Source organism: Cynoglossus semilaevis, chromosome 15, assembly GCF_000523025.1.
Source record: "Cynoglossus semilaevis isolate Cse_v1.0 chromosome 15, Cse_v1.0, whole genome shotgun sequence".
NCBI lineage: Eukaryota > Metazoa > Chordata > Actinopteri > Pleuronectiformes > Cynoglossidae > Cynoglossus > Cynoglossus semilaevis.
Genome location: NC_024321.1, coordinates 14,323,783 through 14,333,608, shown reverse-complemented (window position 1 = coordinate 14,333,608; position 9,826 = coordinate 14,323,783).

The following is a 9,826-nucleotide window of genomic DNA, read 5'->3' as shown; positions in this document are numbered from 1 at the left end:
TTTCCATTTACACCTGTCCTAGATTTAATAGCTTCTCTGCTTTGCATTATAAAGTGCCGAACATGGTTGTAACAAGCCATAATAACATCCAACCAAGCTGCCGTTTTTGACTGGAGAGAAGAGATCTGCCTTTGGTCAGGTGGAAAAATAATGACTACCTCATGATCACACCTAGGTTGTATCTCATGGGACTCCAGCAACGTCACCACTCACTTATTTAAATGTAATAAGGTAAGGAACGTGTGTGACGACTTTAATTTTGAAGTAGCTTGAGTCCAGACTAGGTGCAGTGACTCCTGGATGAATGCCAGTACCCTTTAAGCAATACGATTGGAGGCGAGGCTCCTGAGGCCTTACTGGCTGATGCTCCTGCCTCTCACACTGCTCTCATTGCCACACATGGAAGAGCCAGTAAGCCTTAAATGATAAACTGGTCTATGAGAAGCAGTTGAGTGTTTCTCTGTGCAGCTGTAACGGAGCAGGCGTTATCAGACCTTTGCCAATTTAACCCACTCTGGTACTGGATTTATTGGGCTGACGTAGTCAGAAAGTCAGGTTGTGGGACAGCTCTCCTCTGTCTTCATTTTAACGAGATGCTCACTCAGAGTGCCATTTAAAACATGCCTAAGAATTACACTTTGACCAGGGTGGTGTCAAAGAGACTTTATTTCGTCTAATTGTCTTGAATATACTCTGTAAATGACTTTTTCTCCGATTGTTTTAACCTATGAGTGTGGTAATGGCCAAAGTTGAATATATTTTTTTGTAATAGCATATGTGTATTTCACTAGTATTTTTTGTAATTAATTATTCGATTTGATAAAAAAAAAAACAACAGAACTTCAGCATTTCCAGTTATTGCTTACATGTAAGGTTAGCAAACTATGACCACTGCACAATTTAGTATGAACGTATAATACCAAAATAATATTGTACCAGCTTGAGCTTGGCTTTTTTCCTTTCTCTCTTATATCAGTGAGGTGAATATCGGTTCATCAAGAGGTGACACCACAGCTGCCTTCTTGATAATCATGTAACAGCCGTTGATGTGAAAGGAGCCATAATCGTGCTCCGAGGTCATGTCAGCACCTTCACTCATCGGGTTTAACTTACGAACAAAGCCCAATGCCTTAGTTTATATTTTAGAGCAATACTCTGAAAGACGCAGGTGCTAAACTTACATCCTACGTGGTGTCTGTGCATTTTTTTTGGAACCTTGAGTGCAAACAGCCACACATCAGATTGTGGTTAACATCATTGCACTGCATGTTGAAGTGAAAACAGCACAACGGCATGTTAACCATGAACTAAAAACATTAAATTAGCCTTTTCATGGGATTTTTTTTAAAGTACCTTTTTTTTTAAATTACTGTTTTAGTTAATTGGCTGCTTTTTGGGCTTTCAGCTGCCAGTAATAAAAGCAGACCTCTTAAATAAAGGTAAGATTTTCACTTGGTAAAATCCAGTGAGGTTTACTGTAAATGAGTCTACATTGTGGCTTGTGTGAAGTTGAGAATAACTTGAGTGTAACACGAGCGGAAGGTTTCTAAGTAGCAAGTATTGTGTGGTCTGAGTTCTGCCTGAAAGAAGTGTGAAAATGTTGGTAGATTGTTGTGTAGAGGGCTGAACGTAAGTGAACAATTTGTCAAACTGTCAAATGGTGAGCTTGTTTTTTTTTCTTTCTTTCTTTTTTTTCCCTTTTAAACCATGTTCTGATTTCACTCAATTAATGCTGTTGAAGGGGGAAAATACACCTGTGGCCTCGGTATGTCTGCGTCCCAGAGAAGTATGCTACCGTGTGTGCGTGGTACTGTGCTTTTACACTGGGAACTTGATTTGTAGAAATCTGTAATTGTTTTATATATAACAAAAGCATATTTGTATAAATGAACTAACAATGAGATGATTTTAAATTATGCCAAATAAAATGGTGGTCAAAACTAGTTGTGTCTTTCAGAAATGATATTGTTGCACACAAACGGCACACTTTTCCTGAGTCATAATAGTGGAACAATTAATCAGCATTGACGTGTGTGTGCTTGTGTGTGGGAGAGAGACGGATTAATAGGGCACACGTACAGTCAGCGACTTTTATTGTCATCTATGGAAACTACCTCCTTTTCATCTGATCTATTTTTACGTTTTATTTCTACCACTAGATGGCAACAGTCCTCCATGTCAGCTCTGCTAATTAAGAATGAGCGCCATTCTGTTAAACCTCTTTGGTCCTTTCCCTGCGCTTCGGAATTAATGGTCTGTGGCCATTCAGGTTTGGGGGAGTCATCATTCTCTTTAACAGACACACACAAGTGCAATGAGATGCAGGAGCTTAAACACGTGTGGGCGACGCCTTCTCAGAAATGTTTCCCTGACCTTTAAGGGTGGTGTCTGTGACAAATGACTGACGTTGTGAACTCCACCAAAAGCTCATTACAGCGTCTCTGCAGCAACGTTCCGATCTCATTTCCTCTGTGGTCTGTCACAAAATGTTCTTGCGACCAAAAACACCGTTCACGTACGTCTACAGCCTGCGAAGCTGTTATGAAGGGTTGTCGTAACTGCTTGATCACCCCCTCCTGTCAGCACAGAAAAACACAGTGTAGCGATTCTTCTGTTCAGTTTGGTAAACAAGATGAGGGAGGATGAGTTCACAGCAACGTGAACTCATCCTCCCTCATCAGTGAGGTCTTTTAGGTCTTTTACAGTGATCCACTATTGGACAAGCAAAAGAATTGGACCCATTTAGTTGCCTCAGAACTATTATTTACAACTTTTTCTACATTTCACGACAGTCTTAGTTTTATTTTAACAGCTTTAGCTCACATTATATTTGGAACGTTTTTTGGTCAATGAACAGATGTACAGTAGCTGCAGCTAGTTGTTCCTGAAGAAACATGACACTGTGAGTCAAGATGTGATAAATATATGATGCATAGTTTTCAAACAAAAAACATTTAAAAATTTGGAAAATATAAAAGTATTGCAACTAGTTCTTGTAATTGTTGCAGTATCTATGTATTTGATGGTACACACCAAATATTTGATCAAGTAAATACATCTCGGTCAAATGTCAATCTGCAGCCCCAGTGGATTGTGGGAAATATCCTTGTTAATGCTGGTCATGGCTTTGTCAATGCAATCTGCAGTCATCTGTTATTCTGGTATTTTGTGTCAAAAGAGCACGTAATTCCCCGCTGCGTCCTGCAGGCTGTGCTATGAATTCAAAAGCCTCGTTCCATCGTGACTGCCTTTTTCACAACATATGCCTTTGCAATACAATTTAAAAAGAGGAAACTGTGACATTTGGGTTTTTTTTAGGAGGGTTTAGTACTGAAACGGAACAAGGGACACACAGTGGAAGGGTGGTTAGTGCTTTTGCCTTACAGCAAGAAGAGCATCAGTTCTAGTGCTAACTTTTCACTAATATGTTCTTTTGGTATATGCATGGCTTTTCTCAGGCTACAGTTCCTCTTATCTGATTGTACTGCATTGGACTGGCATTTTTCAGGCATTAAGTGCCTTTGTGTAAAAGCTGATCCTTACTGTATTGTAGTCTTTGTTGTCACAGGAGGAATAGTTGCCCCTCAGGTGTTTTCAAATCCAGCTTCCTTTTCAAAGACGTTCTGGACCCGTCTGCTTGGTGCTGAACAACTGAAAGAACACCCCATACACCGTTTTTGTACTTGTCTTCCTGTGACAGACACAGAATGTGTCCGGTTTTTGCTGTGCTTTACATGATGTGAATGAAGATGTCTTTCATGTGGAGTGGTCACACAGAGAACCTCGCCTTTGAACGTGGCAGGAGGCCAAACGCTCTTTGTTCCGATTCTGTCTGTTTGATGGAAATGTGCCACCGAGGGAAAGTTAACCATCAAATGTCGTTTCTGTGAGTCATCGGTGTGGAGCAAGTGGGAGTGCTGGCCTCTGTCAGGGCCTTGATCTCAGCTGTGTCTATCACTCCTTCAATCTCCATGGTTTCCTTTCTTCCATTTCTCCGTCCATTTAATGATGTGCCGGTTAAGTCTGGCCGTGTCTCAGTGCTATTCAGCAAATGAAGTGGGGAGACTTTTCCTTTTTTTTTCTCTCTCTCGTCCCCTTCTTGACTAAAAGATAAAAAAAAAAACTGCAAAAGGGCCTTGATCTAATAGAAGGCCTGCAGCTACAGCCATGGTTAAGGAAAAAAAAAAAGCTTCAACTCTGCATTCAAATCAAACTGTTCCAGCAGAAGGGGAGATGAAATGGGATTGGAAGAGTGGGGGCATAAATAACGATTGAGAAGAGAGTTTCAGTTTCAGGTCGTGTCAAATGGGAAATGAAAAGGTGGAGATGAAACATGACAGGATGGAGCGGTGGAAGATTGTCCTACATGTAAGTTCAATGGCTGGTCGTTAATGGAGGAGAGAGGGAACAACACAGTACCAACGCAGACTGCCAGCAAAAAAAATAAGCAAAACAGAGTGATGTGAAACACTTCACATTATGACATCAATAAGAACACCGAAGACATTATGAAGTAAAATATTTCACATCACCTTGTGATAACCTGAACTATGAGCAGCATAATGACATGGAAACATTTCATTGTCGCGTGAAAAATGTTGCCTTGTGATGTGAAATGTCTTACGCTTACACAGCTGTAAAAAAAAAAAAAAAAGTCCTCTGAAGTTACATTTCTTGTGCATTGAAGCAGTTTTGTCTGTGTTATCTTTTAATTTGAAGACAGAGAGCGGACTAATCTGACTTACCGCAGCTGATACAACAAACAGATACAAATCCTCAACTAAGTGATTATGGCGTGTGAAGTCGCACTACAAGGCGCACAATGTCTGAGAAAAAAAAAAAAACCTGAAATATTTTGGTAAATGATCACTTAAAGCCTTCAAGCCTTCACGGCTGTATAATGAGTCTGTACAAAGATACTTAGCCTCCCCACTGGGTTATTATTTGAGATTCAGCGAGAGGGCTTATTAAAATACAGAAAATCATTCATCATTTTACACCGAGCAGAACTACAACAATTGCTAGTGTGACTGTGGGGAAATTTCAGGCAGAAATATAGGTGCATATGTGTATATATATAGTATATATACAATTGCTGTTGTGACAGTGGTCATTTACGACAATAATATGTGCATATATATGTATATATACACACACATATACATGTAAATATATACATGTGTACACACACACTTGTATATAATGTACATACATGTCTATATCTACATAGACTATATATTTGTATATGTATTTACATAAACAAATAGGTGTGAATGGTTGTTTTTATATACATAACCCCTTAACAAACTGATAATGAGTAAATACTACCTGCTGTAGAAGTATTTTTCCCCCTAGGCCTAAACAAGAAAACATTCACGTTTGTGCTGGAATATTGTTTTTTGTTTGGAAATAAAAAATGTTCATGAGCCGCGTGTTTTGTCAACACGCGGCTCATCTTCTCAGAGGGAGCAGAGCGAGGCCAGATGGAGACCTGTAGTCATTGAAGTGTAATGAGTGTGTGAAGTGAAAGCAAACACAGAAGCAGAACAGAGGGAAGAAAAGAGCCAGTGCCCAGGTCTGCTTAAGTATTAATTATGTTGGCTTGCGGTGATGAGGTGGGAAATTGCTGCCTGTGAATCACTGAGGTAACAGTGCTGGGAACATAAAGTCCTCAAGTGCCCTCCTTGCATTTTTGTATCACAAACCCATCTCCAGAGTACAGAGAGAAGCAGAATAAAACCAGGCTAATTGGCTGCTCGCTGTGATGCGGTCACGTCCGTTTTTTGATGTGCATTGTTCACGCGCCGTCATTCACTCACGCCTGTATCACCGCGGTGGGTAGAGGCCAGATGGCACAGTCGACTCTTGACACATTTTCTGATGTGCGCTCACACTGCTGCAGGGTTGGAAGTGATGAAGTGAGAAAATGTGGAGGGAAAAAAAAAAAGTTGAAGCTCTTTGTCCGACAAGCTGTGGGTAGATGTAAGTGAAAGCAATCGATCGGCTGATCTGAGCTCTGCGGCTCTTTATTAATATATGACACAGCACACAGAGATGTTGGCGCTGAACAGTTAGCAGCTATCACTGTTCTCATGCCTGGTCTGAGCCGTAACGACTCCTTAGATGGATAAGAAGATGGCACCGAACCAAAACCCTTTCAACGAGTCAGAGGTTCATTTGTTATAGTCGGTCAAGCCTTGAGCCATAACACTGTCACATATTCGGAAAAAAAAGTTTCCCGTTCTTGCTAGCAGCCTGTCATCACATAGTTGGCGCGGAGATGACGGCGCGTTTCCATGTTCGGACCAAATTGAACCACACACAGTGAGGGAGAGTGAGGATAACAGCCTTCTTTCATGTGTTCGGCCACAGTTTGCAAATAGGTGGCTGGTGGACCAAAAGCAGACCAAAAACCACCATTTGGAGGCCACTGTCTTGAGCAATGTTTACGGCTACGTAGTTGTTTAAATCCATGTCTATATGAAAATGTTTTTGGACAGAGAAAAATGAAAGAACTTTTCAATGAATTCTTTAGGTACAATAAATGTTTACTGATGTTATGATTCAAGTGAAAAATTAAAAAAAAAAGTGCTTTGTGTTGTTATCGCGTTAATGAGCTAACGTCAGGGTTGGTTGATGTTCCTCACTAATGGCCAGGTGTTGGGTTGGTGTGTCACCAGCTTTTTGCATTCTCATTTGGAAGTGGATCATTACAAATGGATCCAAAAAGCTGCCAGTGAAAAATGTCGTTCCTGTTTGGTGTCTTGCATTTTTCTATAAAAAATGAGACCGAGCTAAAATGCTCTTCGACTTTTCTGTTCTGCTGCATCAGTATCAGTTATCCCCTGGATTTGTCAGCAACAGAGCAGCACCTTTAAAAAAAAAACAGTCTCTGCAGGTGGTGATTAAAAGGTCACTCAATGACCCCGGGCGTTGCCAACAGAGTATAGATCTGCAAACATCAGCCAGACAGAATAAATCAGACACCGCACCTCCCTGGATCACTGACGCTTCACTGCAGCAACATGTCGTACAGCCGTCAGCACAGAGAGACAACTCATGTCTGTGCGTGTCTTTTGGTATTGTTGAAACAGAACATCCTGTGCCGGCGCTCCGCACCTACTTTTGATCTCACGCTTCTCGACTTTGTGGGCCAGATTTTATCGCTCAGCTCACATCGGAGAAGATTTTGTGGTTTAACCAGGTGGAAAAGGCTATTTTCTTCCCTATCTGGACTTGCGTTTTTTTCCTTTTCCTGTGGTCAGGGCCCATCTCTTCTCATTTCAGATATCTGCTCTTTGAAATGCACTTTTTAAAACCTCATTGGCTCAGTTTCACTGGTCAGGGTTTTGTTGTTTTGCAGGATGACACAGTTGCTCCGAGGTGCTGGTCTCTTTACAGTCTGGGTGTTAATCCAATTCTCTTTAACCTCAGCTGACCAAAAGGTTGATCACTGCATGTATATGTGTGGTTGCATTTGACTTGTTTATGGATTAACCAGCTCCTGCAGTTGACCATATTCTGGAAAGGGATCACGTCGCTGCTACGCTGACGTCGATTTGTAAACCTCACAGACTCAGCAGTGGTTTGAAAACACAATAAGACAAATGAAGTGGAATGAAATCAATAAAGTGTGATATTTCCTCAGGGAAGTTTTATTGGTTTAGGGTTTAGCAGTTAGTGCTTCGGCTTTGGTGTTGTAATTAGGCGAGCACTATGAACTGACGCAAAATCTTTCCCAAGAGATGCTGTTTTTCTATCTCCAAGTTTTCTGCCTTGGCTTTCCCTCCTTTGTTCAGTCGTCTTCAATATCCATCACTGTTTTTCTGCTTTTAATGGATCAACGAGAAAATGTCTGCAGTGTTTGTTGTTGATTTGAACATGGAAATCCAAGGAATGCAAACAGAGAGGTGAAGTATTGTTATTTCTCTCGTTTGAACAGGATTTATTTTTGAGACGTTCTTCTCGTCAGACAGAGAGCTGTCCATGTGGATTTGTGTGTGCGGCGGTGTAATTTTGTGTAGTCTGGGTTTGATATTTTAATCGTTTTTTTTCTCCAATTTGGGGACGACTAAATGTCACTTTGACGGTCATTTTGGAGATCCAACAGATGTTCTCCCTAAATCTTCTTAGCAGCCGCTCATTTGGCACATCACGTTACTTCCCAGATGAATAAAACATTAAAAAATATGACCATCAATTGTTAAAGCAATGACGGGTTTGCAGTTTTCTATTAAAAAGTGTTACGTTCTTGTCAAATTGTAATTCAAACTGAGTAACTAAAACTTTAAAGACTCATCAAATCATGATTAAAAAAACTGACAAATCTCTGAAATTCTCTACAACTGAGGCACCCAAGCCCCGGTTTGTGGGCCAATACTGATCCGTGGGTCAATTGGTATGGGGCCGGAGAGAAAGAATGATCAAACGATCAGCGCGACACTACAGGTCCATGGTACTGGAACCAAAAAGGTTGGGGATTTGAATCGGGCAAATTGCACCATGTTTGGGACACAAGAGCAGAAGATGAACGCAAACGCAGACGCTTTGGAAAATGACAGCCAGGAAATGACTCGCTGCAACCCTGAGGGGGTTAGACTGATGTGATGAGAACGGAAGTATCAGTAATACATACTGGAGGAGTGTTCCTGACTGAGCATACACTCAAACATTTATTTGTGACATTAAATCAGGTATATGTTGAATCTTTACTCCCCCTGCTGTTACTTCACAGGGAAACACTGTGTGCACCAACATATTGAATCATCGTACCATGGGCGATAAGCCAAATCTTTTAAAAGTAGCACATGCCAGAAAACACACCAAGAGTGGTGTCCTATTTCCACAGGCCACAGTACTACAACATTAGGGATTCACTGTTTGGATAAAAATATGAACGGTGTCTGTTTCAACATGAGCATCTGATACAGCACTGGTGGGAAATGTATCTAAATGTGGAATTTGCTGATGTTGGTACGGCAGAATTTCACCAACGTTAACATCAAAGTACATTTTGATGGTTTTATTTCCAAATACAACCTGACTGATCTTCTCTACTTGTCTATGTTAAATGGACAGATATGAGGATACATGCGAGTCACGACAGGAGGCTGGACAAATCGCTTGCACTTTGTCTGAAATATTCAGTCGGAAATGTGTTCCAATAGGAAATACTGTGGGGCTGAGCTGTTTGTTCCGGAAAACACAAAGAATGACATCTGACATACTGAAAGTGGCAGCTTCTTCTGTGACCATGGGAACGGAAAATTAGCTGCTTACAGGCTCAAGTATTCTGCAGGAGGACAAAAGACGAACAGAGGCGACTCCAGAGAATAGGAGAGACTGGAGTAGAAGGGAGAAGTGTTCAGTAAAAATGTAGCGAGTACAAAAGAACACAACAGAATAAAACAGTTTCCTCCTTTAATAGAAATATATAGGGATGTCCGATATTAAGTACAAATATTAACGCCTGGTGATATTTATACATCTGTACAAACCACTGTATGGGACTAATTAAATGAGCTGAAATGCTGCCATCTAGTGACCTTCGCTTTAATATACAGCTGTTTATCCCCAAAACTATTTTTAGGGCACACAGGATTTGGCAAAACCCCAAGCATTGCGTTATCGGGTTTTCATTATCGGTACCGATAACGATTCTTACAGATATATGCTAATATCGGACCAATATTATCGGCCAACCGATATTATCGGACATTCTTAGAAATATACCGTAAACTGAATTCATTGACAGTAACTCGTCTTTACAGAGAAGAAAAAAAAATATGATATCACAAAAAAAGGTAAATTTTGTCAAAATCAAAAT